Source organism: Meriones unguiculatus, chromosome 6, assembly GCF_030254825.1.
Source record: "Meriones unguiculatus strain TT.TT164.6M chromosome 6, Bangor_MerUng_6.1, whole genome shotgun sequence".
NCBI lineage: Eukaryota > Metazoa > Chordata > Mammalia > Rodentia > Muridae > Meriones > Meriones unguiculatus.
Genome location: NC_083354.1, coordinates 79,967,877 through 79,995,655, shown reverse-complemented (window position 1 = coordinate 79,995,655; position 27,779 = coordinate 79,967,877). Strand labels below are relative to the sequence as shown.

Genomic DNA, 27,779 nt, shown 5'->3' with positions numbered 1-27,779 from the left:
AGTTTACTCTCACTGGAAATGCCCCCATAGACATGGCCAGGGGTCTGCCCCCTGCGGGATTCTAATTCCCACCAAATTGACAATGGAAGTTAACCAGTCCATGATAATCACTATGGAACTGTAAGTTTGGGGCTGCGGAGAAGTCAACTTCTATGATGTGTGTGTGTGTGTGTGTGTGTGTGTGTGTGTGTGTGTGTGTGTGACAGTAATGCAAAAAGAAAGAGTCATACACTCACTGTATCACCTCCAATCGTACATCAGATGGCAGAAATTTGAGAGGAAACAGTAGGAGTTAGAGAACTCTCTTGGTGTATAGATATAGATTTAATAAGCAGGATTTGGAAGCATAAGTCCATTGCACTGCTTTGCTCTGTGAGAGACCAAGGAGCCAGACCTGTTTCTGTCAATGTTCTTCATGCTAAAGTATATCCTGTTCCCCAGCTACAAAACTCTGCAGGTTTCAGCACCAATGCTTAGTTTTCCCAGAGGTGATTTTGACTACCTCTTAGGGTTTTATTGCAATTTTACCCAGCTAGGTTGCGGTCAGTTATTTATGGCACATTCATATCTATGTAAGTTGCCCTAATCATCTAGTCAGTTAAAGCAATTTGTACCTCAGACTTTTCATGGTTTGTCTTTTTTTTATTATTATTAACATCAAGTTTTCGCATGAAATGATGCCTGCAGTGTCTGGCTCCAGCTCACACTCATCAATTTCCTGTATTGTATTCAATCGTTCAGACTATATTGTGTCCACAGAAAGAGGCTTCATTCAGTGTTTGGCAAAAAGAAAAGATGTATCTAGATGATCCCTCTGCTCTGCTCTCTCTTTCACCCTCTCTCTCTCTCTCACACACACACACACACACACCCCATCACTGCCACCACCATCATCACTTCAGAAACATCCAGTGTTTTCACTGTGCTTCCTCGCTGTGTTGGTGTCCCAGCTGCACTGAGTAGTACTGGTCCCCAATGTTTCTGAGTGATGGTTTAAGCTTGTCTTATGGTAATCATGAAATTCACTCCAGTTTGAACCCTTCATTTGTGTTTACTGTGAAAGTCTGACCCACAATAGTACCCAGGCTGTTCCACAGCCACCACACACAAGTCAGGACAAGTGACTTCTCACCTGTCCATCCCACCTTTTCTGTTTGCATTTGTTTTCCTTATTATTTAAGTTTATTTAACTGGTAAACAAAACAATATAAATCATACCTAAATTGGGGTACCAAATGATGTTGGCGTATAAATACATTATATAATGTTTGAATTAGGTCCATCACATATGTCTTTCTTAACGCTTATGGTAAAAAAGATGAAAACATTAAAAAACCTTTCTTCTAGGTTTTTGAAATTCACAGTGTATTATCATTACCCCTGATCTCACCCACTATAGGGCAACAACACACCAGAACCTTTTCCTCCTGCCTGACTATAACTTAGTAACAACTGAGCAATATTTCTCCATCACTCTACCCTGCCACCCACTATTGCGCCAGCCTCTCCTAACACTTCCGTGAAATAACACCTGTAGATTCCACATACACATGAAATAATGCAGTACTTGGTCTTCATGTATCTGGTTTACTTTATTTAGCATGAAGATCTCTAGTGAAGATGACACATTGTCATTTGATGCTTTTGTATGGTTGAGTAATGTTCTACATATTACCAAAATGTGGTAGAATTATGATTACTGTGTTTCCTTCAACCATGCATAAGTTAACAGCTTCTTCTCATTTCATGACTACAGTAAATAGTGCTGAGCATGGGAGTGTAGTTGTCTCTTTGATACATGGATTTTATTTCCTTTAGACCCTTCAAGGCAATTTAGAGCAATCTGACTCAGCTCTCCCATCTTCAGAGGGGAGTTTTGCAGCTACTGAACTCCAAAGGCAGTTTCAGTTGCCTCAGACAACATGACCTCACAGCATCCTCACTTTATGAGATGGAAGAATTAAGCTTCCATATCACAAAGCTTATTGTAACTGAAAGACCAAATTAATTCCAATTAGTTCAGATGTAAACAGGATCTCAAATATAAAAGACTGCCTCAAGCACTAGAGAAAAGGGTTCTAAAATGAAAATACACTGAGTTACAAACAGGATTTTAATGTGTTACCACTACAATCTTATTTAACAACTTCATTAGGGGGTTATCAACAAGAATAAAACCTAAATTATGAAACTTGTAGAAAATAAGGTAAATGTTAAGTTACTGTTTGTTTTTTTTTAAAGTAAGCATACTGAGAGAAATTCCAGGAAGGAAAGATGGAAAAGCTAGATATAAAGCTAGATTGAACAGGGTATTATATAAACAACTGACTGGATAGAATGCAAACTCTCACTCTAATCATAATCAGAATCAAAGATAATTTTGCAAAACAAAACAACAACAACAAAAAATGCAGAGTAGGTCTTTCATCCACTAATCTTCAGAGTCCTGAAGAGGAAGGGGTTCATTCTTTACAATTTTAGTAAAAGAGCTATTTGTGAGAATGTGAGACCTCCATCCTTTCTGGATGTATCTATACTTTCCTCTCTTTTTATGTGTGGTAAGCCAGCTAGCGTCAGCCACCATTCTCAGATTTGGAGAACAAGTCCCCAAGGATTAGCTTACCCAACCTCAGGAGAAGTCAGGAGCATCTCTGACTATGAACTTGGAATGTATGAGTTTAGGCTCTTGTGCTTTCTTTGTGCCTGGCCCTATGGATATGTTTTACTTGCTTTGAGTATCCTGTTATTATGACTGAAATTTTGAAAAAAGTTGGAGGAAAATTTTGACAATGTTTCTCAGTGTTAAAGGGAATGTTTGACACGTAAGAGGTCCTTGGCCCACTCTTCAACAATGGAGATAGAGTGGAAGTGGAGAAGATAGGAGGAAGAAGAGGATGAAGAGGAGAAGGAGAAGGAGAAAGAGAAGGATATAATAATTGAGACTACAGTGTTTCATTCCAAAGAAAAACAGTTTAAATAGTGGAATTTCAGATGTTGTGATAGATTCATAGGAATAGTAATTAACGTGGGAAAATAAGAGTAATTGTTTCTGCTAGAAATTTCCCAAAAGCAATTACTTGCTTTGCCTGCATGTGCTCAACTTGAAGTAACTCACAGTTGAAAGATAAAGGTTTGAGTCTTAAGATTCACAGCCAAACTTTGGGCAGGGAGTCATAGGAAAGAGTGGGGGGATAGAAGGACCCAGAGCAGACAGGAGCTCCATAATAAGACCAACAGAAAACAAATCTTGGCCCATGGGATCCTATAGAGACTGATGCATCAACCAAGGACCATGCATGAAGGGGACTTAGACCATTTGAGTTCCCTAGTAAGGGGAGCAGGAACTGTCTCTCACATGGACTCTGTTGCTCACTCTTTGATCATTCCCCCTTGGTGGGGTAGGGGCTTTACCAGGCTACAGAGGAAGAGGATGCAGGCAGGCCTAATGAGACTTGATAGGCTGAGGTCAGATGCTAGGAAAGGAGGCCTCCCCATTTCTGAGGACTAGGGGAGGCGAATAGGGGTGAGGAAGGAAAGAGGGTGGCACCAGGAGGAGACAAGAAGAGAGGGGCCTACAATCAGAATGTAGAGTGAATAAATTATTAAAAAAATTTAAATTTAAAAAAAGTAAGATAAAGCTTTGTTCCATTAGTCTCTGTTGGCTTCTTAGTATTTAGACAACAGTAGTGATGACTGCCCATATTCCATGCAGAGCTTGGAGTCCAAATATAATGGAAGTTTTGTTTGTATTATATGGATATCTTTTGTTATAGTCCCATGTATGAGATGTGAGAATATTTTGTCCATAGCTGATAATAGCCTCGTAAAAGGTGCATGATCCTTATTCACTGATAGCAACCTTGTGAGAGGGCTCGTGATCCTTGTCAACAGGAAACTGTCTTCGGTTGGGGGGTTGGGGGCAAGACTTTGGAGAGCTGAAAAACAACCTTGTGTGTACTTCAAGACGGTATAAATAACCCACAGAGAGAGATCACTTTGCATCACTCCCAGAGAAAAGCTCCAGAGAACTCTTCATGCTGCTTCTGTTGAATAGTACCATTTCTGCTGATTCCTGTTTCTGCTTTTACTGTTGCTGGATTGTTGCTTTACTGTTTGACTGGACTGCTGGTATTCTGATGATGAAGAGTGGAATTAATCACCCAAGGAGCTACTTCTAAAATGGTCCACATCCCCGGTCCCTTCTAACCTGTTTTCTCTCCTACCTCATTTTGGGGATTTGGAAGGGATTGGGGTGGAGAAGGAGAAAGAGACATAAGGAACTCCGAATAAAATAGGTTTAAAAGAAGGCAAAGCCTACATCTAAAATTATCACCTGACCCTGTATGCAACTGGCCACTAGCTTTTCAATGAGAATAATGAAGGTCTACAATATGAAAAAAGGATGCGACATAAAATGTTTGAACCAGAGCCCTGTTCTTTCAAAGGGACTTCACTGGGGAACTGGGGAACTCTGGAGGCATCAAAAAGAAAGCCTTTCTCCAGAGTAACCACCTCCAGGAGGACAGGGATGTAGTAAAAGGAGTTAAGAAGCTGCTGTTGGTGCAATCTCCCCTAGAGCTCTGTGTTTGGGAACTACCACCCTAGAACACTAATGTTGCCCTGGCTTAACACGGGCCAACCTTGTCTTCTATTTATTCTCAATTGCAGAATATACACATATAAAGAGCTAAGGAAGTTTATTTCATATGGCACATATGTCTAGGCTACCTAAGTTGACCACATTATCTGAAAATGCCTTTCTTAGTCACTATTCTGTTCTATAACACCAAACAATCTAATTGTAACTTCTTAAAAATGTCCTCACCCTCCTCCAAGTATATACATACTACCCAGCGACCTCCCATTTCTTGACTAGCTTTAATGATGCTTATTTTCAACGCATTCCTCTTTACCTCAAAGGAAAATTAATTCCAAGGTTGTGTAGATTTAGCACATTAATAGTAAACTCCAAGTCGCCAATAATTCATCTGTTACATTAAAGAAAGAATCCAGACACTCTCCCATAGTGTCATTTACCCAAGAGCAAACCCAGATTTTAACTCTTTACTTCACACTTTCTGTGTCTTCTATCCTCTGTCGGTTGTATGAGTCTGTGCCAGCCTAGAGGCAAAATTGTGAATCTATCCCTGAGTCTGTGTTTCTCTGTGTGTCTGGCCCTAACAAAGAGCTATGCTCTCTCTTTTATTGAACAACACAGAAATCATCGCTTTGGAAAGGAACAAGTAATACTTTACAGCAATCTTTAACAGCATTTTAAGTCACTGGTTCGACTGAATCAGAGAATAAACAGTACTGCAAACTTTTGTTTATCATGCAGCATTAAAATATTGTGTTCAGCATTTCTAGTGGATATTCACAATATACTACTGCCTTCAGCTGCTATTTTTGTTGTTTCCAACAAATATCAGAATACACATGCGTTGCTCAGGGTGAGGGCGATGGATGAACGCATAACTTACAAGCACAGCTATGCTTTAGCTTAGGTTATAAAAGTTGTTGTTGCATGGGACATCCAAGGCAAGTAAGATTGGTTGTTTCATTGCTCAATTAAAGGCAAGTTAAACAAAAGGGCTGAATACACAGTAGGATGACAGTCTTGACTCAGTGGTGTGTGATTAACTCAGCTGTGAGGCTCAGCAAACGTTCCAGTCTCCTAGAGATTGAGAGAAAACACGCATCACCACACCTGATCACTTAGGTGAACTGAATGTCACCCTACAGTGGTTCGCCTGTGTCCTTTTTGTGGCAGACATGAGCAGTCTATGAGATCTACCGAGGCTGGAGATAAACACAACACCTGCCTTCTATTTGGAATTTCTATTTCACCTTCCTGTTCATTACTCTGCTTCTGGTAGTAATCCAACTCTTCTTCGTCTCTGGCTTACTCTACCAACTGGTCATCTGTTAACCGTCAACAAGAAACACAGCCTCGTGATTGCCAACATCTTTCTAATCTCCTTATTGAGTCCCTGAACAGAGACTAGGATGTAGTTCTGTTGGTAGAGTGCTTGCCTGGTATGAATTTTCCTAGGAAGATGTTAACAAATTATCTATCCAGCCCAGAAAGGACACTGTGACAGAGAAAAGAAACAATTCCATCCAATTCCATCTTGATGAACCAATGGGTTTATTGGGGTTACATACAGAAATAGGAATGAGGCATTACATATAGGAGCCTGAGTAATTCAAATACGCCTACATCAGAAACAGAAGTACCACCCTAGTAAGCAAAGATAATGACTCTCAAAGGCTCTACCAGTTAATTTCCACCCTAGTGTACCATAGCACCCTCAAGGTCTTTTGTAGCTTTGGGAAAGAATCTGGCAAAAAGAAGGAAATAGCTGAAATCTGAGGTAAGATTAATTACCCTCTCTACTTTCATTTTTATAGGGGATGCTAACAGTCTGGTATCATCACCGTAGACCTAACTATTGCTGTATTCTCTTGTTACTCATCTATTTATTTTTACTTTTTTTGGCTTTTTTTTCATGAAATATTTTTATTATTTCTTGACACTTTCACAATTTAAATAGTGAATTTTAGCCACTTTTATTCCTAACTCCCTCTCTCATCCCCTTCCATATATCACACCAAAAACCTTTCACCCCTCCCCCCCCAAAGTTCACATCGTAATTTTACTTGTTTCATTGCCACGGCTACAGGACTAAGGCATTCTGTGGGTCACAACAGCAACTGGCTCCAATGGTGCTGATGGTCACTGTATTAGTTGTTGTTTTTATTTTTTATTTTTATTTTTTGTCACTATGATAAAACACCATGACTAAAAATGGCTTGTAAAAGGAAGAGTGTATTTTGTCTTTTGATTTCAGCGGGAGAGTCTATGATGAAATAAGAGCATGGGGGTAGGGCAGGATGCTGAGAAATCACTTCTTCATTCACATCTAGGAAGCAGAGAAAGCAGACAAGAGAGTGTTAATGCCATAAACTGTCAAAGCCTGCTCCTAGTATCATAGTTTCTTCAGCAAGGCTGTACCTGTTAAAAGTTCTACAATTTTCCAAACAGCACCACCAACTTGGGACCCAGTGCTCAAACACGTGACTTATATGGGAAATTCCACATTCAATTCACCACAGTCATGTTATGACTAAAGTAAATAATTTCACTACAACATTTCACCCCTTTCCCTAGATCTTAAGTTTTGTTTGCCTTTTCTTCTGCACTATGTTTCCTTCTCCTTAAAGGAGGTGATATATGAATAATTCTTATCTGAAAATTTAGCCACAATAATAGTCACTTATTTTTGATAGATTTACCAGTGATCAATGTCCACACCCTAAAAATAGAAGTTTCTGTGCACAAAGGAAGACAATAGTGTAACATGCAGACATGAACACAGTTGTTTAGGATGCATAGCCCATCTACTTAATAAAACAATTGAAGTAGGTTCCCCCAGGGTCTATCACTTCCTAGCCAAGTTTTCTGCCATAGATTTCAGTGTGAATATGACTTCCGTACTCTGTAGTGAGTCTTTAATACAGTTGGAAATTAGTTGGCTTGACCCAAAGTTTGGCTGTGAATCTTAAGACTCAAACCTTTGTCTTTCAACTGTGAGTTACTCAAGTTGAGCACAGGCAGGCAAAGCAAGTAATAGTTTTTGGGAAATTTCTAGGGGAAACAATTACTCTTACTTTGCCACGTTAACCACTATTCCTATGAACCTATCACAACATTCATGCCACTGTTACATGATTGAAGTCCCAAGAGCATAGCAATGGCCTCACAAAAGCTTAAACTCTGTTGTCCATCATTCTATTTGCTATATTCTCTAGCACATCCCAAAAATCACATGCAGTTGTGGTTGGAATCTCAGGTAATGGTCTAGTGACCCTTCTCTGTTTGCTTCTATGAGAGAATATTAATAGTGCTCTTAGCATTACCATCAACCTAGGTATTCTAGTGTGATTTCACTTATTCCATTGCCATGATTATTAGAACAAGGTATTTTATAGGTCACCATGGCAATCTCTGCAGTCATGTTAGGGCTATAGGAAATAATTTCATTATTGCACCCGTTCAAAGTGTCAGACACTATATGCTGTGCTAGAAGATCCAGAAATGTATAAACATAATATCTAATTTAAAATTACTTGTTTTTGGGGGGACAAGATGGTAGCACCAGGAGAACACTGTGTCTGAGGAGCAGGACAACATTTTTCATACAGCGACCAAGAGACTGAACTCTGGGCCAAAAAACAACAGCGATCATGTTTCCCAGGTGAGAGGAAACACCCACAGCATGGGAATCAGTCGGATCCATGCTCAGGTCACCCAGTCAGAACCCAGGAAGAGATCCTGGGTCCCGCAGGCACTAGGTCACCAGACCAGCGCCACACGCCTGCGTGTCCGCTCACCTTCCCAGGCTGATTGGTGGGCACAAAAAACACCAGAGACTGGGAGTCCCAGTCTCGAGAAAACCCTACAGGGAAGGAAGGAAACGGTACTGACTTGGGTGACCCAGTCTTTCCCTGGAAAAAGTCTTGCAGACTGATGGGTATGAGCCGCCATCACTGAACTGGGCTCCAGCTGCAAGCACAGAAAGTTGCTGTGTGCCCAACTCTCTGGCACAGACAGAGCTGTGCGCCCCAGGACACCAGAGACTGGGAGTCACTGGAGAAATCCTCACAGGGAACAAAGCAAAGGGGACTGACTTAGTCCACCCAGTATATCTCTGGAAAGGGTCCTGCAGACCAGTCCAACCCAGGGACCTGCTGTGCGCCAGATAGCCTGCTGCTACCAGGAGAGCGGTACCCATCCGCCACAGATTACCACTTGGGTTCTGGGGCACAGAGCCACAACCTCAGACCTACGGAAGCACGGAATCCCTGAGATCAACCCCCAGATACTGCTCCAGGGGGGACCAGTTATCCCTAACAAAACTGACCAAACCAAGGGACACACAGGTTATAGCAGCAGATCACTAAATTAACAGCAAGAAACTCAGAGGCAGGACAGCTGTCTTCAGGACTTTTCTGGGTGAGAGGAGAGCCCTCTCAACTAACATGGACCACAGTTACCGCTCAGGTTTCTATGCCTGAGGTGAGCAGTGGCAACTCCTGAAAAACACCGGCCATCCAGTGACTATACCCAAGCAGCTGAGAAGGCTTCCTTCAGGAAAAACCTTCTTCCTGCCAAGGAGATTCTCTCCACCACAGGATTCCAGGAACCACCAGAAACCAACCCCAAACACCTAAGATAGCCCAATGAGTAGAGGCCAGCATAAAAGATCAACCAACAAAAGACAGAGCAATATGGCATCTCCAGAATCCAGTTATCCAGGGGCAAGTAGCCCTGGACACCCCAGCATAATTGAAATTCAAGAAGATGACCTAACATCTATGCTCTTGAAGAGGATAACAGAAGAAACAAATAAAATTTGTAAAGACCTGGAGGAAGATAAACTCAAATAGATTATGGCCATCTATAAAGAAATACAGGAAGTTGCAGCCAAACAGTTTGTGGCCTTTAGAGAGGAAATGCTTAAATCACTGAAAGAAATAAAAGAAACAGAGGATTGTTCAAACTAACAGCTGAAGGAATTGAGGGAAAAGCATGAAAATACAGTCAGACAGGTGATGGAAACCAACAAATCAGCTCAAGATCTGAGGGTAGAATTGGAAAACAAAACCCAGCAATCTGTTGCATACAAGAAACACACCTAAGGCACAAAGATAGACATTGCCTGAGGGTAAAGGGTTGGAAGAGGGCTTTCCAAGCAAATGGACCCAAGAAGCAAGCAGGAGTACCCATTCTAATATCTGATAAAATATTCAACCAAAATTAAATAAAAAGAGATGGGGAAGGACACTTCATACTTATCAAGGGAAAATTCCACCAGGAAGACATCACAATCCTGAACATCTATGCCCCAAATACAAGGGCACCCACATTTGTAAAAGAAACATTGATAAAACTTAAACCACACATAGATCCCCATACATTAATAGTGGGAGACTTCAACACCCCACTCTCAACAAAGGACAGATCAACAAGACAGAAATTAAACAAAGAAACAATGATTCTAACAGAGGTCATGAATCAAATGGACCTAACAGACATTTACAGAACCTTACACCCAAACACAAAAGAATTTACCTTCTTCTCAGCACCTCATGAAACCTTCTCCAAAATAGACCAGAGAGTTGGTCACAAAGCGAGCCTCAACAGATACAAGAAAATTGAAATAATCCTTGTATACTGTCTGATCACCATGGAATAAAGCTGGACCTCAACAACAACAGAAATAGCAAAAAGCCTACACACATATGGAAACTGAACAACTTGCTACTAAATGACAGCTGGGTCAGGGAAGAAATAAAGAAAGAAATTAAAGTCTTCCTAGAACTCAATGAAAATGAAGACACAACATACCCAAACTTGTGGGACACAATGAAAGCAGTGCTAAGAGGAAAGTTCATAGCACTAAGTGCCTTCAAGAAGAAATTCAAGACAGCGCATTCAAGCAACTTAATGGCTCACTTAAAAACCCTACAAAAAGAAAAAGCAGACACACCAAAAAGGAGTAGACAGCTGGAAATAATCAAACTCAGGGCTGAAATCAATCAATTAGAAACAAATAAAACAATTCAAAGAATCAATGAAACCAAGAGCTGGTTCTTTGATAAAATCAACAAGATGGACAAACCCTTAGCCAAGCTAATTAAAAGGCAGAGAGACACCATCCAAATCAACAAAATCAGAAACAAAAAGGGGGACATAACTACATGTCTAAACGTAGACACATACAAATAGATCCATACTTATAACCCTGCACAAAACTAAAGTCCAAGTGCATGAAAGACCTCAACATAAAACCACACATTAAGTCAGTTAGAAGAAAAAGTAGGGGAAACCCTAGAACTCATTGGTACAAGAGACAACCTCCTGAACAGAACACCAACAGCACAGGGTCTAAGAGCAACAATCAATAAATGGGACCTCATGAAACTGAAAAACTTCTGTAAAGCAAAAAACACTGTCATCAAAACAAAACAACTCCCTACAGATTGGGAAAAAAAATCTTCACCAACCCTTTATCTGACAGAGGGCTAATATCCAGTATATATAAAGAACTAAAGAAGCTGAAAAGCAGCAAACCAAGTAATCCAATTAAAAAATGGGAACAGAGCTAAACAGAGAACTCTCTGTTGAGGAATATCGAATGGCAGAGTAACACTTAAAGAAATGCTCAACGTCATTAGCCATCAGGGAAATGCAAATCAAAATGACCCTGAGATTTCACCTTACACCTATTAGAATGGACAAGATGAAAAAAACTTCAAGTGACAACACATGCTGGAGAGGTTGTGGAGAAAGGAGAACCCTCCTCCACTGCTGGTGGGAATGTAAACTTGTACAACCACTCTGGAAATCAATCTGGCACTTTCTCAGACAACTAAGAATAGCGCTTCCTCAAGATCCAGCCATACCACTGCTAGGCATATATCCAAAAGAGGCTCAAGTCCACAATAAGGACATTTGCTCAACCATGTTCATAGCAGCTTTATTTGTAATAACCAGAAGCTGGAAACAGCCCAGATGCCCCGCAACTGAAGAATGGATGCAGAAACTGTGGTATATCTACATAATGGAGTATTACTCAGCAATGAAAAATAAGGAAATCATGAAATTTGCAGGTAAATGGTGGGACCTAGAAAGGATCATCCTGAGTGAGCCATCCCAGAAACAGAAAGACACACATGGTATATACTCACTCATATAGACATATAACATAGGATAAACCTACTAAAATATGTACATCTAAAGAAACTAATCAAGAGAGAGGACCCTGATTAAAATGCTCAAATCCCCATCCCGAAAGGGAAAGAGGATGGACATTAGAAGAAGAAGAAATCAGGAAACAAGTTAGGAACCTGCCACAGAGGGCCTCTGAAAGGCTTTGCCCTGCAGACTATCAAAGCAGATGCTGAGACTGTTGAGCAGAGTGCATGGAATCTTATGTAAGAAGTGGAACATAGTAAGATCTGGAGAGGACAGGAACCCCACAAGGAGAGCAACAGAACCAGAAAATGTGAACACAGAGGTCTTCCTAGAGACTCATACTCCAACCAAGTACCATGCATGGAGATAATCTAGAACCCCTGCACAGATGTAGCCCATGGCAGTTTAGTGTCCAACTGGGTTACATAGTAATGGGAAGAGAGACTGCCTCTGACATAATCTGATTGGCCTGTTCTTTGATCACCTCCCCCTGAGGGGGGAGCAGCCTTACCAGGCCACAAAAGATGACAATGCAGCCACTTCTGATGTGATCTGATAGACCAAGATCAGAAGGAAGGAGAGGAGGACCTCCCTTATCAGTGGACTTGGGGAGGGGTATGTGAGGAGAAGAAAGAGGGAGGGTGGGACTAGGAGGGGAGGAGGGAGGGGCTTATGGGGGGATACAAAGTGGACAAAGTGTAGTTAATAAAATAAAATAAAATTATTTGTTTTCTGTTAGAAAAATAATGGAAAGAAAAACTTAGTCTTCTGCCAAGGTAGAGAAAGAGCGCTTTTGCAGTATTCAAATTTTAGCTTCATATTTCAGTGAAAGTGAAATGTATAGAAATAAATGTAAAAAAAAAAAATTGTAACTCAAAATCTGTTGGAGGGAAGTCAACAGAAGTGAGGAGGGTCAAAAATGCCCAGCCTGAAAGTATTAGAAATACTGCAGTTAGACCACAGGTAGGAGTATGTTCTAAGGCACCTAGAAAAAAAAATCAAATATTTTAAATGGTTTTAGCATGTACTTTCCTTTCAAAACACAAACAACCCCAAATTCTTAGTCAGGGAGAAGACAGTGACACAAGGAAACAATTACAGGGATTCAGAGCACCGCATTTGTTTGAGGCAGACAAACGACGTTGCAAATGTTCTAGTGTTTAGCTGGGGCAGTGTGAACTCAGAGATGAAAAAGAAAAGAGCTAAATGCCCCGACGCTGCCGAGATAAGGTGACACTACTTTGCTCTGGTACACGCAATTTCTCACCCCTAGTCCTACCTGAGGTACTTATTGCCAAAATAGCCACAAATTTCTCCTTCTGTCATTTGTACCTTTTATCTTCCCTATCCTGCCATATCCTTTTTTTTTTTTTTCCACAGTGTAACCTTGGTCAAAAACACTCTCTGAAAATTTTGATGGAGTTTTGCTAAGTCTTCTGCTCTTAGGGTCATCTCCATTCCCATTGCAACGGACACAACACAGACTTTTTAAATTTTTTTATTTTATTTTTATTAATTACAGTTTATTCACTTTGTATCCCAGCTGTAGACCCCTACCCCAACCCCTCCCAATCCCATCCTCCCTCTCTGTTCTTCTCCTATGCCCTTCCCCCAGTCCACTGATAAGGGAGGTCTTCCCCTTCCATCTGACCCTAGTCTATCAGGTCTCATCAGGAATGGCTGTATTGCCTTCCTCTGTGGACTAGTAAGGCTGCTTCCCCCTCAGGTGGAGGTGATCAAAGAGTCAGCCCATGAGTTCATGTCAGAGACGATCCCTGCTCCTATTACTGAGGAACCCTCTTGGACAGTGAGCTGCCTTGGGCTACTTCTGTGCAGGGGTTCTAAGTTATCTCCATGCATGATCCTTGGTTGGAGTATCAGTCTCAGAAAAGACCCTTGAGCCAGATTTTTTTGGTTCTGTTGCTCTTTTTCTCCTGTTCCCTCCAGGTCTCTCTATCTCTCCCTTCTTTCATAAGATTCCCTGCACTCTGCCCAGAGTTTGGCTATGAATTTCAGCATATGTTTTGCTACCCTGCTGGATAGAGTCTTTCAGAGGCCCTCTGTGATAGGCTCATATTCTGTTCCCTGTTTTCTCCCTCTTCCAATGTCTATCTCATTTGCCTTTCTGAATGAAGATTGAGCATCTTGCCCAGGGTCCTCCTTCTTGATTACCTCCTTAGGTATACAGATTTTAGAATGATTATCCTATATTATATGTCTAATACCCACTTATAAGTGAGCATATATCATGTGTGTCTTTCTTCTTCTGGGATACCTCACTCAGGATGATCTTTTTTAGATCCCACCATTTGCCTACAGATTTCATGATGTCCTTGTTGTTAATTGCTGAGTAGTATTCAATTGTGTAAATGTACCACAATTTCTGTATCCATTCCTCAGCTGAGGGGCATCTAAGTTGTTTCCAGCTTCTGGCTATTACAAATAAAGCTGCTATGAACATGGTTGAGCAAATGCCCTTGTTGTATACTTGAGCCTCTTTTGGATATATGCCTAGGAGTGGTATAGCTCGATCTTGAGGAAACAATATTCCTAATTTGTCTGAGAAAGCACCAGATTGACTTCCAAAGTAGTTGTACAAGTTTACATTCCCACCAGCAATGGAGTAGGGTTCCTCTTTCTCCACATCCTCTCCAGCATGTGTTGTCACTTGAGTTTTTGATCTTAGCTCTTCTGGTGGGTATAAGGTGAAATTTCAGGGTCATTTTTGATTTGCATTTCCCTGATGACTATGGCCATTGAGCATTTATTTAAGCAACACATATAACTGGTCCAATGGGCTATACTCACTGAGGAGAGAAGAAACTCATCCTTAGGTACCAGATGACTGTGTCTCCCTACCAGGAGCAGTGCAGCCAGAGCCACCGGCATAGCTCCATGTTGCTTCCTGCAGCAACCTGAGTAGTTCTTGCAGACTGCACAGGTGATGGTCAGGATTCTTGCCTGCAGTATAAGAAAGAATTTTAGGGTGAGTCACTATGAAGCAAATCTTGAGTTTATTAAGAAACTCTTTTAAAGAAGAATTAAGAAAAGCATTAGCAGTAAGACACTCTATTCTATTAGAAATTATAGTAGAAAGGATTGGACATACCCAAGTATGATTCTGGGCTTCTAAAGAGAGCCAGGCCAAGTGTGTTGACAATGCATTGCATGAGGTTTGTTGGCTTCAGAAGTCACATCCCAGCGGACCACTGAGGTGATTTGTTTTCTTTTGTAGATTTGTTTTTTCTTTTTGATAAATGTGATCTGCTTCCATAGGTTAAAAGAATCAAAGGCATCTAGGGCTACAGGAGACAAAGACTTAACGTTTTTATTGTAAACAAAGTTTTTAGTCTTATATATGTGATTCCCAGAAAATGTCAGGTTCATGGGTGAAAAGGAGGAAGGCCATATACATGTAGGCCTTAGGGACTATTAATGGCTATTTTAACATTTGTGTTTGAAAGAGATGTATATAAGAAGAACCTTGTTTCTATGCAGGCTATCTTTATAGGGAAAATGTATTAATTATGTTGGAATTCTTGATTCTTCATTGAGACTTCAAACAGACTTTGGAGTGAGGGTTTTCCCATCCTTGCATTCCCTGAATTTTCCCTGTCTTACTCTGCCTCACCAAGAACCTTAACACCCATCCCCAAGACTTCACCTCTGCTCATTTCAGTTATTTACTCTGCGTCTCCCTGTAACACACCACATTTCTATCTCAAAGCAGCCTTTGAGTTTACTGTTGTAAACACCTCAGCTATGCCCAGCTGATGCAGTCTTTCTGCAAACTATCTCTTCTTCTGTGACTCAGTTTCTTCACCTGGAAAGGAAGGCTCCTTTTTGAATGACAGATTTGGCAGTATTCCTAAATCTTTTAACATCTACAATAAAAAAAAAACATGAACAAAATTAATGTTTCTATTTTTTTGTCTTTGTTTTGGTTTCCTCTCCTTTTAAAAAATTTTATTTGAGAATTCCATTACACAAGTAGATCATATTGCATCATTTTGAACCTTCCTCTCCTCTTCCAGCTCTTCTCAAATTCACGATTTCTTCTGTAACTATTGTTCTCATGCTTTTCTCTTCTTAATCAATATATTTTCATTCTAAATAATATAGAATGTTTCCAGGTTAACTAGATACACGTGCTAATGTGGATTTTGGGAGAGATATCCCTTTGTACGGATGGCTACTTGTAGAGAGGGGAGAGCAAATAAAAGGTTCAACAGCAAACCACAGAACAAAGAAACACCCTTACATTTATAAACATGAGGTGTCTGGGCTTAAAGGAGAGGGAAGTCAGATGGTAGAGGGGAGGGGCCTCTGGGTTTAGTCTCAGTGAAGAATCAAGAATTCCGGCATAACTAACACATTTTTTTTTTCCTGTGAAGATAGCCTGCATAGAAACAAGATTCATCTCATGCAGATCTCTTTCAAACACAAATATTAAAATAGTCATTAATAGTCTCTAAGGCCTAAGTGCCCAGTGCTCTCTGCAGGGGCACATCTGTGAACCATTGTAAGTTGAGGTCTCAAATTTCAAGACAGCTCAAAATCACCTTGATTGTTTAGCGACATAGATCTCTGAACCCAAGGTTCTTATAGAGCAGTTCTCAAGCACAGCCCAAGCACCTGCAATTGTGATGAATTTTTAGAAGCTGATGATTTTTAGAAGCTATTCCAGAAACAACACTCTAAGAAATATAACGCTAAAAGGTAAGGAGAGCCTCTCCAAACCCCGCCTTACATTAAATCTTAATATGACAATGAACAATGAGTCCAGGCATTTCCAGCTCCTTCTAAGTCTCAAAAAAAAAAAAAAAAAAAAAAATTCAGCTGACTGAAACTTTCAATCTTCACTTAAAAATTGCAAAACCCAATATAATCAACTCTGGTACCCAGTCATAAAGTCTGAACCAAGAAACTAGGACCACAGAATTAAGTATCAGATTAATCATGTATGCTAATTTAAAAAACTCTTGCCAAAATAATTACAAAAGAGACCAAAGTTTAATTTAAAATCCTCTGAATTCTCTTGCTATTAGACAGATGAGTTATGTAATGGGGAGATAGCCTTCAAATTATGTTCATTGCCTATTCATTTTTCAATTACTTAAATTTTGGTTTTTTGTTTTGTTTTGTTTTTTATTGTTTTTCAAGACAGGATTTCTATGTATAGCTCCGGCTGTCCCAGAATTCACTCTTTAAATACCTACTTTGTGTCCAGTACTATGATATATGATGTTAGCCAAAAGGCTGAGGAATGATCATGCCAAGTTTTAGGATAGACCCTGGGGAAGCTCAGAACCTCTATCTCCAGAACACTTTAGACTAACATAAAAGGAAAACCACAAAAACAGGTAGAGTGAACAGCTAACATCGGTTTAAATACTAAGTTATATAAATTGCTTTAGTTTTAAGTCTGTTGATGTTCCCTGGATACCAGTAGCAGCTTATTCTTACTATTGATAAAGTTAGGAATCTGTAGCCCTGAAACAATAATTGTCTCAGCCATTGTCGCTTATCTGGTGAGTACTTGACACAGTCCAGGGGCCCTAAGATGCGAGAGCACATGTTCTTGGCCCAGCTCTGTTCTTGGCTCAGTTCTCACACTGCCTGTAGTGTATAAAGGTGCCACAGAACTGAAAATAGGAAGGGTTCCTGTCCAGGAGTCTGTGAGCCTGAAGAAGAAATCAAAGTTAGTGACTTTGGGACATGGTAGAAAGCTGCCTTAGTCAGACAGCAAAGGACAAAGATGAAAGGTTCCTCTCCAAAGTGCCTCCAACCCTATTTCTTGATGAAATATATATGAAGTCATTTCTTACAAGTTCCCAATTGTTAGCTCGAAAATTCATGCAGCTACTTTACTACATTTCTAACGTGTTTCAGTTTTATTATTTTCACCGTAATGGGCAGAGAGGACACACTTTAAATCTACACAACCGCAGGAGGATTCTGGAAAGGGGTTGTGCCCCTGTGCAAGATAATGTGGATTTAATGGCATATGCTTTATCTTTCCTAGGCTTCTTGTTCTTTTTCTGTGGGAAGAAAAGTTAATTCACCTGGTTTCCCCTTGAGGAATACACTATCTCATCCCCTGAAGAAGAAAACAAATGTTGGTCTTAGGTGATTCCACACTAAGCCATGCTTTACCGAAGGGTGAGGTCTCCCTGAAATTCCTGTGAATAATGAGCTGGATTGTTTCTTATGCACCAAAAACAATCTAAAATGAATGTCCTTTCCATTGCCAAGGACTCTATAAGGTTAGAAAGAAATAGAGACAAAGGCCACTCTGCTGGTTTCATGCCGTTTGAGTATGTGTAAATATTTGCTACCATAACACAGGAGTTCTGTTCAAAGAACTGTGATCTTGGAGCCAGGCCTTTTAAACCAGTGTGGTAAATCAACCTTACCCAAACAAGTCGCAGTTCTTCCTTTGAATGTAAAAGTAATATGATATCACAATATTAGGCTTCAATGTTTGAGAGACAGAAAATAATAATAGAGAAAAAAACCAAAACCAAAATACTCTTGTTACCTCATTTTATAGGTACGTAAAAACCATCGGAGGATATCAAATTAAACGTTCAAATAATTGAGTTTGGATTTGTGTGTAGACGGGAAAAGCTTTAGCTAAAGTGGAAGAAGAGGAAGCAGAGCATGCAGGGAGAGGGGGCTAAGAAAACACCTGGATCATTCTGTGTTGTCCTGGCACGACAAGGGTTGCTGGGAGCACCTCTGACCCTCTACAGAGGGCAAGCAGTCTGTTTTCCATGTTGAAGGTGCTTGCTCAGTAGCTTTGGCCTTGGCTAGTTTGAAAGCATCCCTGAAAAGAACGGGCATATCCCATTTTCCAAAACAAAAGCCAAAACCCCAGCATTACCATCACCCCTAACTGACAGCAACCAGCATAGCACTGTAACTAGGAGTCAGGAGCTGCTGCAGGATGACCTTGGACTCCACAGACTTGGGGAAGCTGCTGCTGCACAGGACTGGCTGCTCTGCTGGGGCTTCTGTCTCTGAAGCTAGATTTGCAGCCCCAGGGGGCCCTTCTGAGCCGCCTCCCTCTTTTCTTTTACTGAAACCTCTTGGAGGTGGCTGTTTTATTTGTGAGGAGACATGCGGGATGATTATCAAGCTTTTCTTTTTCTTGGCTGTAGTTTTGTTTCTACCTACAGCAACACTGTGAAGTTAGACATTATATTTCATAACCTTTTGTGTTAGGACAATGTTCTCAAGCTGTGGGTCACCTAAGACCATCGAAGAAGACAAATATTTAAATTCAAAGCAGTAGCAAAATTACAATTATGAAGTAGCAGCAAAATAATTTTATGGTTTGGTGGGAGGCACCATCACAGGAGGAACTGTAGTAAAGGGTCTCAGTGTTCGGAAGGTTGAGAACCACTGGCTTAGGAAGCTGCCTGTGGCTTTTTAGGCTGGGCCTGGGGTTGCAAATGAAGGACTTTTTTTAAATGGATTTTTGTTTGTTTGTTTGTCAGTTGATTTGGGTGGTCAGGTATTTAGTTTTAGGGTCATACAAGCTCTATCTCAAAGCAAAATCCAAATGTTAACAATAGTAGCCTGATGCACACAACCAAAGGCAATTTCTTTCCTGCAGAAACATTCCTTAAACTTGTGTGTTAGGTATAATTACCCAGCACCTGCATTAGTCTAACCCCAGTAATTCCAAAGTTTAGATATGGAATTTGGTATATTTCTCGGATAATAAAGGGAAAATTCCATTTAACTCCCTGTCCATTCCAGCGTAATGCTCTTAAACTCCTTGCATGAAAATAATCTCACTATCCTGTTCTTGGTAGCATTTGGTATGTTTTGGGTGTGTCTGTATGTATTAGCATAACAGTTTTGACTGCCTAGGTATTCCTAAATAAAAATGAAAATGTTCTGAGTGTGTCGTGATACAGTCTAATCTCCATCAGTGTCCACTAGGTATGGAGTCGCTGATGACTGCCCAGCTGGGGTCAGCTTTTAAATAAACAGTAATCGTGATTTTTCTGGAGACATTTATTTCTTCAGTTGTTAAATATCTGAATTCCCTAGCGTCTGTTGTTGCTTCCTCTTCTGTTTCTTCTTCTTCTTCTTCTTCTTCTTCTTCTTCTTCTTCTTCTTCTTCTTCTTCTTCTTCTTCTTCTTCTTCTTCTTCTTCTTCTTTAATTAATATTGATTCAGGGATGTTTTTCCATTACTCTCAAGGGATGAACAAACACAAGAGGAACTGGCCTGTTGGCTCTTCATAATGTTTATTTTGTGTACCTTAAAATGTGAATTTAGTTCCTTATAGAAATTTAACATATGGTATAAACAGTTCTTTTCAGAATTACCTAGAGCTTTAAAAGAGGCTGATGCAATTCCATTGTATTGTATTGCCTGTCCTCTTACATTTCTCCCTAGGGTGAGTTATCAGCCCTCTAACTTGGGAGTTCCTGCTGAAGTCATTTACTCTGCCTGTCTTTAACTCCTCGGTGACTACTCTGCCTCACAAAGCACATTAACACTTATGCCAGTCAAGCAGCAGTACTTAGTCCGTGAATTTCAAAGTACTATGCTGAGTGGATCTAACCTGGCTCTCTCGTGAGCCTGCAGTCAGATGGCAGCTATGCCTAGGATTTTCCAAGATTCCTTTAGTTACATGATTGGGTTGAGGTGGGAAGAGTTGAACAAGATCTGGCAGAAATGGACATCTAAGGTTTCCCCTGGTCTCTCCAAGGGAGCAGCTGTTGCAGTAGGACAGCTAGGATTCCCACATGGTTGCTCAGGAATTTAGAGATTTGTCTCCTGGAGGAGAATCAAGCAAAACGCAGAAGCCAGGCAGTGAAATTTCTATATTTTGTTATATATATATATATATATATATATATATATATATATATATATATGGAGAGAGAGAGAGCTGCTCCACAGTGAGACATTGAGGGAGAAGAAACTAGAAACCCAACTTCTCAGTTAGAAAGTATTAGTGTCACATTGAAAGAAGGGTGAGTTTTTTCTGTCTTCAGAAAACACAAACAATGATTCTTGCAAAGTCTGCAATGTTTGTCGCATAGTGAATTTAATGGGTCTTCATTTATAACTGTAGTGCCCTCTGTTTCTGATACAGGGCTTTATCGGAATATTTGCTTGGCAAGTATTTATGGTTTGGGTTCTAAAAGGAACTAAGTCACAGCTGGATCTTTTTATTATTATTATTATTATTATTATTATTATTATTATTATTATTAATTACAGCTTATTCACTCTGTATCCCAGCTGTAGGCCCCTCCCCCATCCCTTCCCAATCCCGCCCTCCTCCTCTCTCCCTCCCTCTTCTTCTCCTATGCTACTCCCCCCAGTCCAATGATAGGGGAAGTCTTCCTCCCCTTCCATCTGTCCACAGTCTATCACGTCTCATCAGGACTGGCTTCTTTGTCTTCCTCTGTGGACTGGTAAGGCTGCTCCCCCCTCAGGGGGAGGTGATCCAAGAGCCAGCCCATGAGTTCATTTCAGAGATGGTCCCTGGTCCTATTATTGGATACTGAGGTGCCTTGGGCTACTTCTGTGAAGACGTTCTAAGTGATTTCCACGTATGTCCTTGTTTGGAGTATCCGTCTCAGAAAAGCCCCCTGTGTCCAGATATTTTGGTTCACAGCTGGCTCTTAGTCTTCTTCCAATATGCCATGTTACGTGAATACATGGTTTTGACCTGTCCGTGCTTTTCTTAATAAAACGAAGGCCATACCATCTTCTCTCACCGTATCACATATTTGATTACTTCATGCATTTATGAGCCACACAAGTTAAAAGACGAAGCCCAACATGATAGTGGAAGTGCATTTCCTCTGCTGCTGCTCCACTTGTAGAGTTCCAGGAATTCCCTCTCTAGTCAAATGACTCCTGTCAAGGCTGGACGTTTCTTATAGGGTATGCTATTCCCTCTCTGCAGCTCCTGAATGTGATTGTAGGAGGATGCTACTTTGTTCAAGTAGAGAAACCACTAGCATCACTGTTAATGTGTTTTAAAAGGAAAGCAATGTGGCCTTGGGTTCCCTAGAATTTTCTGGGGCTGAGATGAAGAGAAACTGGGCTCGCAAACGCCATCCTTCTTTCAAAGTCACTTTAAGTTCATCAGCCTATCCTGAAATCAAGATTCTCATACTTTGGGAAGAACTTCCTTTCAATAACATCTTTACATTCCCATGTCAGTTGAAACTCTATAGCAGTGCCTCATGGCTTCCCCAGGTATGGTCAGAATCTCTCAATCTGAAGATAAGCTTCATCTTTAAGCCAATGCCTCATGATCAAGCTTGGCTAGCTAGAGTGACTCTATTGTCAGGATAAGAGAGAGTTTTGGTCAGTTAACACTGTTGTCTTCCAAAAGTGCAATGGGAAGGATTGGTAACAAGAAATGTTGGAGGAAAGTGTTAGCCAAGGATGCAATTTAGTGTAAAATAGTACAGCACAAACAGTGTTAATAAAATATGTGAACTAAGCTAAACTTCAACACAAAAATATAGCCGCGCTGTTTCTTGTTGGGCTCTGGAGCACTGAGGAATTTATTCCTGTGTCAGGAGAACTATTTTCTGCATTTTTCAAATACCCATGGAAACATCTGAAACAATGATTCACCAGTTAACCAAAGGCCTTTATTTATTTATTTGTTTGTTTATCTATCTATCTACTCATTCATTTATTCATTCAGCTATTTATTTTAGTGTGTGTGTTTGTGGAGCATGTGAATGTATGTGTGTATGGTGTATGGGCATGTATTTGCGGTATATGTACAGGTGTGTATAACTTAGTGTGTTCCAAATTTGTGCACACGTTGAGACCAAAGGAAAACACGAAGTGCCTTGCTTTATCATTCTCTGCCTTATTTCCTTGAGAGAGGGTCTCTCACCGAAACCAGAACTCATGTTGTTATGGGTGTAAATACAAATGTCTAAAAGGCAATTTGTCAGGCACATCATATCTGTTTAACAAAATATCTTCCCTTTTGGGGCCTATGACATCCTCAGCCATGGGTCTTTGCCTTCGCTTACAGTATACAACCTGAGTTGCCTTCTATGCAGAGGGTCTTAAATCCAATTTCATAGCAGTTGATAGAATACACAACAGTCTTCCATCCCGTCATTTCAGCAATGGGCACATCTTACCTGGATTGTTGGTGTGTAATATGCAGGTCCATAGATGAGGCCTGCAGTGACAATTCTCCCTAAGGCCTATGTGCCTGCTGGCACTATAAAAGAGCCAGATGGCTGAGGGCTGCTCATCTCAATCCAAGCCTGGTTTCTTCATGTCCCACAGTCAAATCATGTGTTATCTCTACCAGCATAGGACAATCATTTAGTTCTGAATTCAACCAGTAGTTGTAATGGTTTTATGCTTTGTGATGTGTTGGGGAACTAGAGTTTTCATTTGATAATTTATGACTTCTTAGAGTACTTTTTCCCACACAGAGTACACCTTCCTTCAAACTTCTTAACTGCTATTTTTATTGTTGTTTGTGATGCTTTTTCAAAATCTCTAAGACTTTCAATTGTTAGCATTATATAATTAAACCTTTTTTACAGAGGGTAAGCAGGATCACTGAAGAATCACCTATTTCTGTATGCTACAGGCAAGTGCCAATGGTCTTAGAATCTAAAACATAATTGATAGTCTTTCTCCATTAACATCCCAGCCAGCTCATCATTGGCTGTTACTATCGCCTTGGGTTATTCTATATGTTCTCACTCTTGACATTATTTATGCTACCTGGCTCATCTCAAACCCAGGGAAAATAATGCCAAAGGTCTAGCTTGTTTGGTCTGCCACAGGAGTCAGCATTCCAGTTCTGACAGGCTATGGTTTAGTACAGTGGCTCTTGACTTCTATCAGACACACTGGCTACTCAAAGAGCCTTAGGCTGGGCAAACAATCAACATTCCCAGTATATTTTCAGGGAAGAAGGGTACAGCTTACTCTAGGGGGACAACTGCCCACCTCTATGACAAGCACAATTGCTTTCACATGCACTAACTTATCATTTCTGTTTTCTGTGAACTGTTGCTCAGATGCCAAGGTCTTCCTGAAACTCACTAACAGAGTATTAAAATTTCTAACAAAAATCAACCCTAGGAATCCTAGCTCAACACAGAGCTGACCACATTTGCCTTTGAGTGGCCCAGAAAGACCCCTTTGTCTACTTTGCCCTTCCATTGACTCCTGATCGCTCTAAGCTTTCGAGTCTGATTCACATGCTAATCCAAGTCTTTCAACTTTTTTTTAAGAAAAAAAGTTTTTTAAGAGAGCCTCTTCTACCTCATAAATATTACATCCCAGAATGAACTTCAGCAAAGACAACCTAGTCTCATCCCAGGGCCATAGTCTCTGATTTGTTTCTCAGTTCTTCTAGGAACATAGTTCTACCCAGTTGGTGCATTTGGGCATCAAACACTACTCACATTCCGAGTAATATCTGTCCTGTTGTCCTGCAGTCCTTGATATTCATGGGACCTCAGACTGTAGGAACCAAGTGGCCTGGATGCCTCTCACCACTTTATTCATCCAAAGACTAGTTTTCCTTGTACTGCTTCAGATTGGGTGCCTTTTCTCTCAGGCAAAGATGAGCAGTTAGCTTTATTACATAGTTCCTCTGTTCCCAAGGCACTCAGACTGATCTTATCCATCTCCATGCCCATACATATGCAAGCTAAGATACAAGGGAAACGTTCATTTCTTCCCTAAGTCTTTCCCAATTCAAGCAGCTCAAAGGCAGAGTATCCTTGGCTATCAAAATTTCTGTGCTGGATCATTATTAAGGTTCCTGTCTGCATATTAATTACTCATTTCCCTTCCTCTGTATTAAAAAACAGACATGAGGGGTACTTCCTGTAATTTCTGCCTTATTTTATCCATCTTTATTTTCTAGTTCTTCACATGGCTCCCAGATTTTGTATTCTCTTCATGTTCATCCTGTCAGCTATAAGGAACAACAAATCAACTCTTCCCTCTCATTTTCCCTCAACTTTTCCCATCAAATCAGAAACTAATGTCGAGAATAGCGTATATATGTATGCATTTTATATACATATACATTATAAATACATGTGTGTGTGCATGTCTGCATTTTCCCTTAAATTGGCCAGTTCTTTCTTTGCAGATAGCAGAGCCTCCACTGCATATCCTATCAGCCACAGCAAACGTTATACCACAACCTGCTTATAATCTTGTCCCATTCATACCACTGTAAAGACTTTGCTATGTTCTCTAATCTGACAGCCATTCCTAGGTCATTCTTCTAGTTATGAAGTGAACCATATTTATCAAGTAGGAACATCACAGCCACGTATGTGCTGAGATTTCAGGAAAGTGTCTGCAAACTTAGAGTTGTTTGTCTCTTAGTATCAAGAAATGAAAGCGAGGCTGGACATGGTAGCACATACCTTAAATCCTAGCTCTCAAAAGGGAGAGACAGATGAATCTCTGTGAGTTCAAGTTCCAGGATAGTAAGGGATACATAAAGAGATTATGTCAAGACAGAGAGAGAGAAAATCAGAGAAAGACACAGAGAAAAACACACAGAGAGACATAGTGAGTTATCATGTTCTTAATATTGGTTAATATTTATATTGGTTATATCTTTATATTAGTTAATTTTAAATTGATTTTCCCTCTAAAGACACATACAACTACAAACAATAATTTAAGAGAATGTACAAAGGAGTTGATACCAGTTTTGTATAAAGAGCAATACCTGCAGCTTAGAAAAGGAAAAACTGAAACAAAAATGAGAACTTTCAGGAAGGAGAGTAGAGTGGGCTGTTTCTATATATATGAAAGCAATCAGAATCATTTTAAATAAGTTAGTGTTCTTAAAGGATATGTGTACTGCATGCATTTGTGTATGTTTACATAACGTATAATATGGGTATAAAACCTATGAGTGTGTTAGCTCATTTAATACTCCTGTAATAAAATGAGGTAGTGATTACTATTGGATATAATAGTAAAATCGTTTACTATTCAATTTTAGTGACAAGAAAATTAAAGCATATTAGAATTAAATGATTTGCCCAAAATTTGCAACTAGAAAACTCCACTTTTGAGATCTATGGCTATTTAGGTCTAGAATATGCTCTCAATCTCTCTACACCTCTCTTTCACTTCTTCTTTCTTAACAAAGACAGTTACATAGTTCTGCCCCTATTCTGCCACATGTCTAGAACAATGCTGAGTTAAGCCTTGCAAAAACTTTTTGCACTTGGTTCCCATGTGTAAATAACCAAAACCATATTTACTTATCATGAGAATTAAAAAAAAAACAAAAACAAAAAACAAAAAAACTCTAGATGGCAAGCTGAAAACATACATTTGAGAAAACCTGAACTTTTCAGAGACCTTTAAATCTTTGTAAACAATAAGATGCTAATTTTAACAAAGAGATTGAAAGACATAAAATTTTCCTTTAAAATATACCCTGAAGAGACCAGCTTTCGGCTTAGAGATCTTTCTGACTACTCTCCATCTGCCTGGCTCACCTGGGTCACAGAAACCAAGCACAGCAGAGACAGCAAACTCAGTGGAGGTGAGTTGGGCATGGAACCCAAGCCCCATTGTCCTCCATTTTGGGCAGGCCTCTTTGGAGCTAGACCCGCTTTTAATTTGGAATTTTTTCCTCTTGCTAACACCAGAGTCAACTAAGTGGCTAGAGGCCAGTGTAAGAACATAAGCAACAGAACTCAGGGCCATATGCAGCCACCAGAAACCAGCAGTCCTACCCTGGACATCAAGCCCTGGACATACTATCACATCCGATGTGCAAGAAAAAGATTTTAAATCTGAGGTTACAAAACAGATAGAGGCTTTATATGAGGAAAATAAAGCTCTAAAATAGCACAGGAAAGTGGAATCAGAAAGGTAAAAGAATTGAACAAATCCCTTAAATAAATTTTTAAAATACAGGAAACTACAATCAAATAGAAGAAGGAAATGAAAAAAAAATGGAACTAAAGAAACTAACAGATGTCACGAATCAAACGGACCTAACATATATCAACAGAACTTTTCACCCAATCACAAGAGAATATCCCTTCTTCTCAGCACCTCACAAAACCTTCTCCAAAACTGACCATATACTCGATCACAAAGCAAGCCTCAAGAGATATAAGAAGATTGAAATAAACCCCTGCATCTTCTCAGACCACCATGGATTAAAGCTGGAAATTAACAATAACATAAACAACAGAAAGCCTACAAACCATGGAAAATGGACAACTCCCTACTCAACAATCACTGGGTCAGGGAATAAATAAATAAAGAAATTAAAGGCTTTCTAGTATTCAATGAAAATGAACACACCACATACCCAAACTTATGGGATACATTAAAAACAGTGCAAAGAAGAGCACTAAGAACCTTCATAAAGAAATTGGAGAGATCCCATACTAGTAACTTAGCAGTACAACTGAAAGTTCTAGAATAGAAGGAAGAAGATATACCAAAGAGAAATAGATGACAGGAAATAATCAAACTCAGGGCTAAAATAAATAAATTGGAAACAAGAGAACCATGCAAAGAATCAATAAACCTAAGAGCAGGTTCTTTGAGAAAAATCAACAAGACAGATAAACCCTTAGCCAAACTAACTAACAGGCAGAAGGAAAGTATCCAAATTAACAAAGTCAGAAATGAAAAGGGGGACATAAGAACAGACACTGAGGAAATTTAAAAAAATCATTAGGTCTTACTTCAAAAACCTGTATTCCACAGGAATGCACAGGAAATGGATGATTTTCTGGGTAGATTTCACATATCAAAGTTAAATCAAGGTCAGATAAACAGTTTAAATAGTCCTATAACCCCTAAGGAAATACATGCAGTCATCAAAAGTCTCCCAACCATAAATGCCCAGGTCCAGATGGTTTTATCACATTTCTACCAGATATTCAAAGCTAATACCAATACTCTTCAAACTATTCCACAAAATAAAAATGGAAGGAACATTGCCAAACTCATTCTACAAAGCCACAGTCACCCT

General features: G+C 40.0%; 1 long non-coding RNA gene across 1 annotated transcript; it reads right to left on the bottom strand.

The window, feature by feature from the left end:
* Positions 1–6,149: 6,149 nt before the first annotated feature.
* LOC132654536 (uncharacterized) lies at positions 6,150–15,057 on the bottom strand. Its single transcript, XR_009592163.1, has 3 exons — positions 14,871–15,057; positions 14,570–14,722; positions 6,150–6,923 (listed from the first exon to the last, which is right to left on the bottom strand). It is a non-coding gene; the product is annotated as an uncharacterized LOC132654536 (long non-coding RNA).
* Positions 15,058–27,779: the final 12,722 nt, after the last annotated feature.